Source organism: Podarcis melisellensis (assembly GCF_964234715.1).
Source record: "Podarcis melisellensis genome assembly, chromosome: 5".
Classification (NCBI taxonomy): Eukaryota; Metazoa; Chordata; class Lepidosauria; order Squamata; family Lacertidae; genus Podarcis; species Podarcis melisellensis.
The window spans coordinates 25,355,322-25,370,119 of record NC_138537.1 but is presented as its reverse complement, the minus strand read 5'-3'; positions in this window follow the sequence as shown (position 1 = coordinate 25,370,119).

Sequence of the window (14,798 nt, the reverse complement as noted above, 5' to 3'; positions counted from 1 at the left end):
TTCTATCAACCATGGCTTGCCCATGATGCTTACAAGCCAGACCACGGATGGGGAACCTATAGCTTTCCAAATGTTGCTGAACTAGAACTTCCATTATCCCAAGGGAATTGTAGCCCAATTACATCTGGACGTGGGTGGCGCTGTAGGTTAAACCACAGAGCCTAGGGCTTGCCAATCAGAAGGCTGGCAGTTCGAATCCCCGCGAAGGGATGAGCTCCTGTTGCTCGTTCCCTGCTCCTGCCAACCTAGCAGTTCGAAAACACATCAACAAAGTGCAAGTAAATAAATAGGTACCGCTCCGGCAGGATGGTAAACGGCGTTCCCGTGCGCTGCTCTGGTTCGCCAGAAGTGGCTTAGTCATGCTGGCCACATGACCCAAAAGCTGTATGCCGGCTCCCTCGGCCAATAAAGTGAGATGAGCGCCGCAACCCCAGAATCGTCTGTGACTTGACCTAACGGTCAGGGGTCCTTTACCTTTAACATCTGGAAGGCCACAGATTCAATTGATAGTTCAAAAGACAGCCAAAGTCTGTGAGTATTGAACATGCTCAAACCTCAATTAGCAATTTGGGCTTTGTTTGTTAACCCCCTTATCAATTTTTTTAAAAGATGGTTATTGCATTTCTGTAAACCTCCCTCTCATTTCCTAGTGGCCCCATTTTGACCTCTCTCAGCGCTCCCCACTTGAGTTCACTATTAGAGGGATGGGTGTTAGTTACGGTGGAACTGCGGTAAATCAACAAAGAAACAAAATCTTAGTAGGCCATTCCAAACATGTTATTCCCAAAGAGAGAGGAGACTTTCATTGCTGTCAGGATTTAACCAGTGTTGCTGGAATGCATTCTTTGGGGTGATAGACCAGAGAATCCTGTGTTCAGCCAAGGAACAGCCTCTGAACCATTTACACTTCAGTAAAGGGCTTGCATTCACGTCAACCTCTAAGGCTTGAGGGGGTTGTGATTCTTATACACAGAGAAATGTTCATTTAGCTTGCAAAACCAGTGTCCCACAGAGGTGACCATTCTAGGAAGACCAGCAATGTCACTTGAGTAAATTAATTTTGAAAGTACTGTCCTGTCACCTCATGCCTCTAGGCCAATCACTCATTGGTGGAGACAAGCTAGTTTTGGATTAAACCAGCTCAACCATGCAAGCAGTAACTGCTGCATGAGAATAAACAGCTAGGATTGACAGCTCAGGGGTCTTGGCATTACAGGCTTGTACCAGTGTGTATCTAGTCTGCTGACATTGTTTTTTCTTGGAAATAGAATCTGAATTGCATTCTGGTGTAGAATGATCTACAAATCTGCAGCAGAAATAAATGCAATCTCACTCTAACACCCATCAAATAAATCTGCAGCAGAAATAAATGCAATCTCACTCTAGCACCCATCAAATAAATATTATGTTTTTTATGTAAATAAATATTACGTTTTTTTATGTAAGCTTAAATCATATCTTAGTTCAGGCTTGCCACCTTGAAGTTGGATTTTGTATAATGAACATGCAGGTGCTAATATAAGTGAATTCTCCATTTAGAAAAAAGAAGGCAGCACAGTGTTTTGCGGTCAATAACCAAGGTATTTCCTATCACAATGTAAACAAGATGAATGAACCTCCACAGCTTCACAAATACTGTTTTGCAAAAATGCACACTTATTTGAACAACCTCTAAATCTGAATTGTAAATTACCACATCTTCTTGTAAGTAAAATAAATACTTTCATATTCCGTTGGGATATAATAATACCTTCTTTTCCAAAGATGTGAGAAGAAAATGTAAATCAACAGATTTCTGGAGATTTCGGACCTGGCTGTCTGAGAATGTATTTAATCAATTAATCACGTTAAACTGAAAGAATCATTTTTCACAGGTATCTTACTCCTTAGAGGTTTTATTAAATTTATCCCAATTTATCCTAATGCTACCAGTAAGTGTACAGTGTCAGACATGCTTTGCTCTCGCCCAGTATTTGAATTAAAAAATTGATTAAAGTTCAAGAGATGACAGTGTACATTATCCCATTTGATCTAAAGAGAATCCTTATGGGATGCTTGAACGAAGAAGAAATAGTTGGTTAGGAATTTTTAAAAAACTTGCATGCTCTGGTCCTTTGAGTCACGAAGAGTCGGACACGACTAAATGACTAAACAACAACAAATCTGGTCCTTTATCGTTATGAAAATAGTATTAGGGTTTATGTTTTCTTTGACAATTTCAGCGGTGCCTGAAAACCCCCAAAGCCAGTAATTAATTCATTTCATAATTGAATATAATAAAGAATTATTTGTTTTAACTGATTTTAAAATGTTGTGTTTTTAAAATGTTGGAAGCTGCCCTGGGACCTTGGGGTGAAGGGCAGGTAAAACATTGGAATAATGATGATGATGATCTGAAAATATATATATTTTTTTTAAAAAATATATGACATTTAAAAAATAATAAATGCATCTGGGTGTATTTGTGCCTTAGGGAGCAAATCTAAAGCAAGATCTGCCTGAATTAGGGTCCAGCAGATGTTTGGCTGACTCAGGAGGTTTCTGGCTTAGCCAGACTATGCCAGTGTAACTCCCTTATCCTGGCTCAGCTGGAAATACAGCATTGTATGATCTCTCTCATCTTGGCTCAGTTGGGACCCAGCTGGCTGAGCCAAGCCCAAGGCCAGCTTGGTCACATGACCTGGCAACCAGGCATACCTTAAGCCAGCAAAAGGGGTGGTTTAACTCCAACTGTATTTTAATGGCTTGTTTTCCCTCTGAAAGTCATAGGCTGGACAAAGTCTGGATCTGGTGTACTTTATGCCCTCTTAACTTAAGCTGGCATTATTTACCCTGGCATCCTGTACTTAAGATTGCTCCCTAAATCGCACCAGAGTACAGTGGTACCTCGGGTTACATATGCTTCAGGTTACATACACTTCAGGTTACAGACTCCGCTAACCCAGAAAAAGTGCTTCAGGTTAAGAACTTTGCTTCAGGATGAGAACAGAAATCGTGCTCCAGCGGCACAGCGGCAGCAGGAGGCCCCATTAGCTAAAGTGGTGCTTCAGGTGAAGAACAGTTTCAGGTTAAGTACAGACCTCCGGAACGAATTAAGTACTTAACCCGAGGTACCACTGTATATGAATTAGGAAACAGAGTGGAAGCAGGTGGCGCCACAATTGTAATGATGTATATAAGCTAGAGGAGTCTCATCAAAATGAATTTATAGTTTTGGTACCATTACTTTTGACAATTGTAGGTAAATTGGAAAAGGCAACCTCATATTTTACAAATGAGAGAATCCTCAGCCATGTAAAACGCATAACTTCTCATGTGAGTTTTGTAAAGCATTGCTTTGTGCCTTTAAACCAAATTGTTTAAACTAACAGAAATAATAATAATAATAATAATAATAATAATAATAATAATAATAATAGGTCTTAACACCTTGAGAAATAATAATTCTGCATTTCGGCCAATGTCACGATGACATTATACAAGTCTATAGTGCAATGCATTTGCATGCTGTGTACAGTTCCGCTCACCTCACCTCAAAGAGGATATTGTAGAGTTGGAAACGGTTCAGAAAGAAGCCACTAAAGTGATCAGGCAGATGCTGTGACTTCCATAGGAAGAAAGGTTGCAATGTTTGGGACTTCTTAGTTTAGAGAAAAGGCAAGTAAGAGGTGACTTGTTAGAAGTTTATAAAATTATGCACAGCATGGGGAAAGTGGGTAGATATTTTTTCCCCTTCCTCTGTCAAAATGTATAATAGAAAGTACTTCTTCACACAGCACATAGTTAAACTATGGATGTCGTTCCCACAGGAGGCAGTGATGGCCCTTGACCTAGATGACTTTAAAAGAGGGCTGGACAAATTCAGGGAGGAGAGGCCGCATCGTTGGCTATTAGCCTTGATGGCTATGCATTCCCTCCACAGTTGGAAGCAGTGGTGCTTCTGAATGCCATTTTCTGGAAAGCACAGGAGAGGAAAGCAATCTTGTAGTTAAATCCTATTTGCAGGATTCCCACAGGCACTTGGTTGGCCACTGTGAGAACAGGATGCTGGACTAGATGGTCCATTGGCCTGATCCAGCAGAGCCAGTGTGGTGTAGTGGTTAAGAGTGGTAGACTCGTAATCTGGTGAACTGGGTTCGATTCCCCGCTCCTCCACATGCAGCTGCTGGGTGACCCTGGGCTAGTCACACTTCTCTGAAGTCTCTCAGCCTCACTCACCTCACAGAGTGTTTGTTGTGGGGGAGGAAGGGAAAGGAGGTTGTTAGCCGCTTTGAGACTCCTTAGGGTAGTGATAAAGCAGGATATCAAATCCAAACTCCTCCTCCTCCTCCTCCTCCTCCTCCTCCTCCTCCTCCTCCTCTTCTTCTTCTTCTGTTCTTACATTCTTACATCTTTGCCCTGCTTCCCCTTAACCATATCAAACACGGAAGAAGGAACTATCTATTGGACAACCCAAAGGAATGTTGGCTATACTGGTGTGGCTGATTGTTTGGGTGATTTTTGAAGAGCTTCGTGCAATTCATCTCATTGTGAGCTGGAAGTAAATATGGTGTATAAACTGACCAGCAGTGATGGTGTCATAGTTTAGAATTAGTGGACGTTCAGGTTTAATCCTGTGAACAGTCAGTCGTCTTGACCTATATAAGATGACTTCATAATATACCTTGAACATAATGCATGACTGCAGCTGATGTTCACTTGGATAACTTGACCTGTATTCTTATAAAATACAGTAGATGTCTATTATATTGTTTCTGGAATCTTTTCACAAGCTTACTGTTGCTGTTTTAATATACATATATAATGTATGTTTTCTGAACTTAATATGTTTTCTGAACTTAAGCATGAATGCTGACTGAGGGATTTTCTTGTAAGTGGTTGGTGTCTCTGTGGAAAAGTTTATGTGTTTTTGAATTGACTACACTGGGCACTCTGGTGTCAAATACATTCCTAGCTAATGTTCTTTGGATTTTTCTTCTGTTGTACATACTGCTGTAATTTATATTCTATTGAAGAAACATAGTAAATAATTCAATTTAAAGGGCCAGTTGTCCCCCCCCCCCAGTCTGACATTTGTCACACACACTACAATTGTTGACACTTAAAAGCCTTTTCTTTTCCTTCTGTGAAAACATACTTAGCAGCTTTCACCCTTTGTGTACTGAATACAGAAGACTTTTCAGGAAATGTCAAGCATGCTAACTGTTATGCCTTTAAATGGATTATATTCAATTACTGCAATTATGCAGTTACTGTAAAAAATGTAACTTTTAATCTGAAGGGGGAACATGGAAAGAACCTAACTCTGAACTTTAATTGACACATCAACCAACTATTCTTGGGATCAACAACTACTTGAAGAGCACTGGGAAGGGAATAGAAATCCTGCAGAATCCAGAATTTTGGGGTTCTTTCCAAATTCTACTCCTAAACTGATGATCTCTCAACTGCCTAATGGACTAGGAGGAGTAACAAACCAAAAGAATCCTAAATTCGCAAGTTCTTTCCATAAGCTGTTCAAAAATATGGCTATTGTCAAATAAACCTTCACTATAAAATCATTCAGGTAGGCAGCCGTGTTGGTCTGACGCAGTAGAAATATATAAAACAAAATTTAAAAATTGTCCAATAGCACCTTAAAGGTAAAGGTACCCCTGACCGTTAGGTCCAGTCGCGGACAACTTTGGGGTTGCAGTGCTCATCTCGCTCTATAGGCTGAGGGAGCCGGCGTTTGTCTGCAGACAGCTTCTGGGTCATGTGGCCAGCATGACTAAGCCACTTCTGGCAAACCAGAGCAGCACATGGAAATGTCGTTTACCTTCCCGCCGAAGTGGTACCAATTTATATACTTGCACTTTGATGTGCTTTCGAACTGCTAGGTGGGCAGGAGCTGGGACCGAGCAATGGGAGCTCACCCCGTCGTGGGGATTCGAACCACCAACCTTCTGATTGGCAAGCCCTAGGCTCTGTGGTTTAGACCACAGCGCCACCCGCGTCCCTAAGATGCTACTGGACAATTATTATTATTTTTAAAATATATTTCTATAAAATCATTGTATGAAAACAAATGTCACCTGGGGGTGGGGTGGGGGGACAGCTCAGTCAATCTTGTGTATCTAAGTCCCAGAGAGTTTAATGGCAAAGCTAAATCTGTTCAAAAATCCCACGCCCCTTAAATGTGATTAACATTAGTTGGAGCATGCCACTTAATCACAAGGCTAAAACATTTCTTCACAAACTCTATTACATGGGCAGGCAAACTAAGGCCCGGGGGCTGAATCTGGCCCAATCGCCCATGGACGGTCCGGGAATCAGCGTGTTTTTACATGAGTAGAATGTGTCCTTTTATTTAAAATGCATCTCTGGGTTATTTGTGGAGCACAGGATTTCCTTCATCCCCCCCCCCCAAAAAATATAATCCAGCCCCTCACAAGGTGTGAGGGACAGTGGACCGGCCCCCTGCTGAAAAAGTCTGCTGACCCCTGCACCTACTTAGCCACTCCTTACCTATTTGAAGAATTTGCAGAACTGACATTTTTGCAAGTGCCACCTAATGTTCATTCTGCACTTGCAAGGAATCGATGCTTCAGTGTGGCAGCGTCTACACTTTGAACTCCCTGCCCATGGATATTAAGCAGACTCTTTCACAATACTGTTTTTGGCACCTGCTGCAGACTATTTTTGTTTAAGCAAGTTTACCCAAACATGTACATTATACACACATACAGTTTTTCCCCAGGGGGTACTCAAGGGTACCTCTTTGTTGTTGTTAAAATGTGTGGCACATTGTGTGTGTGTGTGATATAGAGAGAACTTTCAACCCCTGGTTTTATTGTGATTTTTTTTAAGGGTAACTTGGTTTAAATATAATATTTTAATGTGTATATGTGTACACAAAATTTTCTCTAATCCAGTTAGAGGTCTGGATAATTAAGTCGCATATTAGTTCTGTTGTTGTTGTTGTTTGACAGGAACAAACAAAACTGAAGCACATTTAAGGTTGGGGAGTAAGTCCTATCAGTGCTGGAAATAGCCAGCGGAAATGATTTCAGCAGAAATAATCCGCTGAAAGCAAACTACCGTCTTTTGCTACAGTGTATGAGAAAGCATATGTACAAATAAATAAAGTGTGTGCTTTCTCAAAATAGAAGATGTGAAACAAAACAAAGCAAAAAGCTCCCTGCTCTTCACTGCAACTTTTTGAAAATCTATAATGGTTCAGAGTCTACGTCTGACAACACTGGTAAGTAACCAAGACGAGTGACTATTACAGCTAGTGTGTCCCGAAGGCGTTTCCTGTCAGAGAGGATGACAGTAACTTTTCCCATGCAGATTAAGCTTGTGTTTACATATTTGCCCTGGGTGTGCATTTTCATCCAGCTGTGATCAAGTAACACTGCCTGATGAGTGCCAGACAGATTTCTAGATATACAAAGCTTATGTGCCCGCCCTGTCTGCTGTGAGCATGGCCCTAAAATGTGGACACCATGTCGGAGATCACTCCCTCTGTGCTTCCATTTTAGCTTTGTTTGTTTACTGCTCTACAGTTTTCAACTTGAAAGCTTACAGTGCCATCCTTGACGGCAGCAATGCCTCTGCTTCATGTAAATATATCAACAGTTGCTGAAATAAGCCGGCAGGTAATATGGAGTAAGCCCAGTGAAGTCATTATGACTAGTTTGGAGTGTGTGGCCTGAGGATAGCAGCCTTTCAATGCAATTCTATGCATGCATACTCAGAAATAAGCTCTATGGAGTTCAATGGGCTAAATAGATGGGCTAAATAGATATAGGAGTGCCAGGGCCAGATTTAGGTTTGATGAGGGCCCAAGTTACTGAAGGTAATGGGGCCCTTTCCAGCTGTCCTTTGTCATCAACAAATTGTCGCTGTTTTTTGTGTTGAATATAAGCTATACAGTAATTTATGGACCTAGTAGGTATCTAAAGCCATTTGCACATGCAGAATGTAGGCACCCTATATATAGAAATGAACACCCCAGTGATATTTTAGGGAGCAGACTAGCAGGCGGGGCCCATTACTTATATCATAGGAGCCTACACAACACAAAACACTGTTGCTGTATGTAGGTTTTATTTTATTTTATCTTATATTTTGGAAATGTACAACCAGGTTCTTTTTCCTTTAATTTTTTGGGGGCCCCCAAGAGAGTGGGGCCCTAAGCTATAGTTTGTTTAGCTTATACGTAAATCCGGCACTGAGGAGTGCAGCCACAGGGATCTACCTTCAATGATATCTAATTGTCAAGGATTTGTATTTGGCTGACCATTGGTCTTATTTTCTCCTTTCAGATTTTTGGAGTTTCATTTTTTTTAAGGTTAATGTGAGTTGTTCCTCAGATTTCAGTCTCTGCTTGAGTCTAACAGAGGAAGCCAAATCTCAAATGCACTGAGCTGGGCTGTTGGTGTTGAATTTGGGGGAGGTGTCCAGCAGAGCCAATCTCCCACTGGCCACCTCCCAAGAAGGGGCACAAGTGTTTTTTTCCACTGAGACCAATCCAACGTCCCCTTCTGCCCATGGAACAGGTGGGCAGGAAACCTGCTGGCAGTATCCCCACTGGTTTGGGCCAGAGGAAAGCCCCCAGACAGCACTTCTACTATGGAATTTCTAGTCATTTTGTGGAGAGTCTGACATAAGCCCATTTTAAATGAATAGTTTCTATGGAGTATGTATGATTGAGAGGTTGTTTTCCTCACAGTTAAAACTGTATTCCCTTGCCAATTAACTATGAGCTTTTTTTTGTTTTAAGCGGTCGTGAAAAATAGCTCTGCTCAGCTTTTAATTTTCATACCCAGTAATGGTTAACTGATAGTTCTTTTTAATTGTAATCTGTAGTTTTCGGGACTTTGGGAGCAATGCTTCTGTCTTGGAGAGGATTTTAATGCATGCCCAAGAGTGATTTCAAAATAACAACAGAAATTTTTGATGTTACAGTTCTTGTCCCTGGAAGCATGCAACCTTCTTGTGAATAATTAAAGTGTGAGGTCAAAAGGATGACTGCCCTGGCAGGACTTGGAGCTATATATTACATGAGTACCACTTGATATTGTTGGTTTTATATGAATTAGTAGCTGCTCTTAGTTGAGGAATGTATAGAGATTCACAAACTTCTGGACTTGAACTTGATATGTTGTATGAATTTGAACCTATGAGACTTGGATTCAAATCTTCACTCAATTATAAACCAGGGCTAAACAGAATTAAAATGGCATTTTGCAGGGGTGGGGGGTTTAAATCATGAGGACGGGGTGGGGTGGGGGAATGCCCTGTTTTGTATTCAAAGCAAGTGCTCCACCACTAAGCTATGGCTGAGTACCTTTTGCTAGAAAATTCAGATCCCCTAGTATTCTTGCTCCATCCAGACTCTGAATTTAATAAAATATTCAAAAATTCTACTTTAAACATCTTATTCTACAACATTTATATTTGTGTTACAGTCGTTGCTAAAAAATTCAAAAAGAGGTAGGATAACATATTTCCGGCCCAACTCCTTTGAACTCATGTAAATCATATTCAATGCATCAGCTTAAATTGGCCTGCGCGAACAGCTAACACAAAAATCTGTCAAATATCCTCCAATTTAATTAAATAGCTGCTGCAATTATGTATGTGACAATATCTGATCAACTTTTAATCTCGCCAACAGGGGAAAGTGTTTTAAGTCTTTCACATTATGCAGCTCTTTTAATTTTTTAATTTTAATTTTTGTATGTTCAAAAGAGGTTTCTTGCAAGAATCAAGAAAGGAAAGAATACGTTATAAAGGTTCCTGTTGGATTCTCCCCTCCTTTTTTTTTTTTTTTGCATTAGTACACATGGAATACTTTCCTGTCAGATAACCAGATGAAAGTGAATTATTAAATATTGGGAAATATTTTCAGTCAGCACCAAAAAAAGGAAAAACTGAATGAAGGGGATGATTCATAAAACTGTATCATATTGAGGCTAACTCAGTGCATGGACCTTTGGTTCTTTTCTGACGCACTTAATTCATCAAAGCATGACATGCTGGGGAACGAGATGGCTCCAGGGAACATTATTGGTGTATAAAACCTTTCACCTTGAGGTCACAGGTTTGTGTCTGGACAGGTCCCTCTTGAATTAAAGATCCAGACCTCTGATAGATTTCTAGTGACCTCTGTGCAAAATGTTGGTGGGCTCTGTACAATTTTGTTAAGGAGGTGTCTCCATAATATCTACATCCTATATCAATCTTGAATCCTCCTTGGCAAAGTGGACAGGAACGTAGGATCAAATCTCCCTTTATTTTACTGGAAGAAGATTAAGATGGATTGGTATAGTGATCATTCTGCTCTTGGTTATTCATGATAGATGACTAAGTAATTAATTTGGCTTATAGTAAGCGAGATCCTTTAATTTCAGTAGGTCTACTCTAAGTGAAACCGCCCATAGTTCTGTGAGTGGGACTTGGAAGCTGTAACAAAGTACTCTTCAACAAGTACTCTTCAAAAAATGGCAATTGTTGGGATTCTTTGGGATAAATTATAGACATTTAAAGTGATCACTGCAGATGGTGACAGCAGCCATGAAATTAAAAGACGCCTGCTTCTTGGGAGAAAAGCAATGACAAACCTAGACAGCATCTTAAAAAGTAGAGACATCACCTTGCCAACAAAGGTCCATATAGTAAAAGCTATGGTTTTTCCCAGTAGTGATGTATGGAAGTGAGAGCTGGACCATAAAGAAGGCTGATCGCCAAAGAATTGATGCTTTTGAATTATGGTTCTGGAGGAGACTCTTGAGAGTCCCATGGACTGCAAGAAGAGCAAACGTATCCATTCTTAAGGAAATCAGCCCTGAGTGCTCACTGGCAGGACAGATCCTGAAGCTAAGGCTCCAATACTTTGGCCACCTCATGAGAAGAGAAGACTCGCTGGAAAAGACTCTGATGTTGGGAAAGATTGGGGGCACAAGGAGAAGGGGACGACAGAGGACGAGATGGTTGGACAGTGTCCTCGAAGCTACCAGCTTGAGTTTGACCAAACTGCGGGAGGCAGTGGAAGACAGGAGTGCCTGGCGTGCTCTGGTCCATGGGGTCACGAAGAGTCAGACACGAGTAAATGACTAAACAACAACAAAGTGGTATCAATGTAGATCTGCCCTTAAATAAGAGCATGTGTGGATTGTCCTCACTTTAATTAAAGCCCACAGGAAGGATCCACAAAGTAACTCTTGCCATGTATCTTTTTTCAGATCAGGAAGTCAGCAAGGTTGCAGAGTGCATGCTTACTGGAATGAAAAAGACATTGTGACCACCTCACAATGATAAGGTAAGGTCACTATCCCATTACCCCCCAAATTCTAAATAAATTATGAAGTGCCCTGAGTATGAGGCACAGCCCCAAACACAACAAAGTTGGCTTACCACATTTTGAAATGAGAGAGTGAGTGAGATGCCACAGAGTTCTGTCCTGGGTCTGATGTTGTTCAACATCTATATAAACAACTTGGATGAAGGAATTTAAGGGGTGCTCATCAGATTTACAGATGACACAAAGTGGGAGGGGTAACTAATGATGCAGAAGACAGAATCAGGATTGAACTGATTGAAGAACTGGGCCCAAACTAACAAAACAAATTCAAAAGCAGCAACTGTAAGGTTCTGTACTTAAGGAGGAAGAACCGGCTGTACAGATATAAGATGGGGACACGTAGATTGCTAGTAGTACATGTGAAAAGGATCCAGGGGTCTTAGTAAACCACAGTTTCCGTATGAGTCAACAGTGTGAAGCAGTTCTAGGCTGCATCAACAGAAGTATAGTGTCCTAATCAATGAAAGTAATAGTACAGCTCTGTTCTGCCTTGGTCAGAGCACAGCTGCAGCACTGTGTCCAGTTCTGGTCTCCACAATTTCTTAAGGATATTGAGAAGCTGGAATGAATTAAGAGGAGAGCAAGCAAGATGATCAAGTCTGGAAATCAAGCCTTATGAGAAATGGTTGAGGGAGTTGGCTATAAAGGTAAAGAGGTAAAGGATCCCTGGACATTTAAGTCCAGTCAAAGGGAACTATGGGGTGTAGTGTTCATCTTGCTTTTCAGGTAGTTTGTCCACAGACAACTTTCCAGGTCATGTGGCCAGCATGACTAAACCGCTTCTGGCACAATGGAACACTGTGACGAATGCCAGAGCACATGAAAACATTGTTTACCTTCCCACGATAGCGGTACCTATTTATCTACTTGCACTGGTATGCTTTTGAGCTGTTAGAAGCTGGGACAGAGCACTGGGAGCTCACCACCGTCATGCAGATTTGAACCACCAAGCCCAAGAGGCTCAGTGGTTTAGCCTGGATAAGAGAAAACTGAGAGGAGATATGATAGTCATCTTCAAATACCTAGAGGGTTGTTACATGAAAGATGGAGCAAGTTTGTTTTCTCCTGCTCCAGAGGGTAGGATCTCAACCAATGGATTCAAATTACAAGAAAGGAGATTCCAGCTAAATATCAGGGAAACCTTACTGATAGCAAGAGTTTTTGACAGTAGAATGGACTCCTTCCTTGGTGGACTCTGCTTCTTTGGAGGTTTTTAAGCAGAGGTTGGATGGTCTTCTGCCATGGATGCTTTAGTTGATATTCCTCCATTGCATAGGGTTGGACTAGATGACTCTCAGGGTTCCCTTCCAATCTACAATTCTATGATTCTACGCATTATCATCTAAAAAGGTGGGGAAATAAAACAACTAAAACAAGGGTGTAAAATTGCCTAACTACTTCACTAGTAACAACTCACAGTCGTCTTTTCCATTGGAAATTGGATGGCACCATCAAAATCCTCACCCCCAAAATAACAAATAATTCAGTCAAAACTGTGGACATCCAGTTGAGAACATTATTAGGAATAACAATTTTCTTCCCCTAGTCCTGTGTACTTTCTTCAAATCAGCTTATAATTTAAGCAAATTCTGGGTTAAGGTGTTAACTAAAGAGACAACTTTCATATGTTTCATCTTTCAAATGGCCACCACATTTACACCTACAATACTACATGTTTGTATCATATTTACTTGAGATATTTAAGTTCTCTACCAATTAATCATTTAGTTGGGTTTTTTCATGAGTTTTACATTTAAAAAAAATCACTGAGGAACTTAATTCCCTCCCACAATAGTGTCTTCAATCTTCCTCTACTGATCTAAAACATAAACCGAAGATCCCATACTCCTTCATCCTGCACATCTCATTGAAAAATAAAATAAAATAAATGTCGCAACTGACACTGGATATTGGCTGCCTTTTCCTATGGAGAATGGCTGGTGTCTGATCAGATCAGTTGCCTAGCCCCTGCAATGTCTTTCAAAAATTAGGATTAATCTCTTCATTGTCTGACTTCATGGCATGGTAGTACTGCCCTTAAAATAAAATAAAAACTTGCATAAAAATGGTTAGTACAGCTGGTCAAAAAATGTGCTCAAAGTTTAGAATCACATATCATTGTTTATACAGATGACTGTTTGGGAGAGACTTCAATAGAAGCTGACTTTACTAGCAAAGGAGTAGTCTTTGGCAATAACACTGGGTGATCAGCAACAGCGACTCATATTTTCCAACTGAGATCAATGTGGACTCTAATCCATTAAATGCAGACCGAAATATCACCCGGCAGATATGAATAGATGACAGTGGAAATGGAGGGATAGAAAAGTATGGAAGTAGTCAGATTGAAGAGCCTTGTTTCATATTGCAATCCATTTTAGTACTCAACAGGAAATCAGTCTGATTCCAGATTTTCAATTAACATACCCCAGATATGAGGTGAAAATACTTCTTTTCTTGCAAACACAAATGCTTTTTGTTCAGCTGTGTTTAGCCTCTGTTCACAGAATTGGTTCCCCCCCCCCTCTTCTTTTTACAGAATCTTTGGAAGCATGTTAGCAAAGCATCTTTTTGAAATGTCAAGGAATGGTTTTGTTAGGTATAGAAAGTGGCCAGCAATCATTCAACTCATTCAGATGCCAATTTAGATATTTAAATACTAATGCCAGATGGAGGAAAGCGGGCAGGGGGAGGGAGGGGCAGAGGTGGGGGGAAAGCAGCATGTAACCCAAACTAGGAAACATGATGAGGGAAGTTCTCTGCAAGCAAATTGGGTGTTCAGAAAACAATGGTGCCCTCTAGTCTTAATGCAGCATTTACGGTGCACAGCTGAATTGTTGAAGCAACTTGGATTGCTCTAAAAGAGGATTCGACAATTTCATGGAAGTTAAAATTAGGAATGGCTACAAGCCATGATGACCATGTTCTACCTCTATTAGTAGAAGGGCAGTATGCCTCTGAATCACTGGGAATCACACCATTGCACTCTGCTTATACTGCTTCGTTTCCAATCGGTTCATGCCCTATAGCTTTTGGGTGAAATCCTTTAATGTTCTGTGTGTTCCACTTCTGTTGAACTATTGTGCAAGAGTGGCCCTTCTGATGGCAATAACACGGGAACATTGGGGAAGCATTACAGAACCAATAGGGTGGAATGATGTATGAATACTATAAATCCATTACGAACACAGTACACTACTTTTCCGTCAATGACACGCTGCAGAACACACCAGCCCAAAAACCACCCATCTGGAGGGGCTCTAATTAGCCAATATTTAATGTTGCTGATCCATAACATTATGATCCATAGGCAATTAATTTTCATAGATGCACCTGCTATTCTAGAACCAGCTAAAACCTTTTAGATTTTCCAGGGCTTCTAGACAAAGTTGGCCATTTGTCCAGTGCTAAGAAATATTAAATTTCTTTGTACCGCAAGACACAAGAA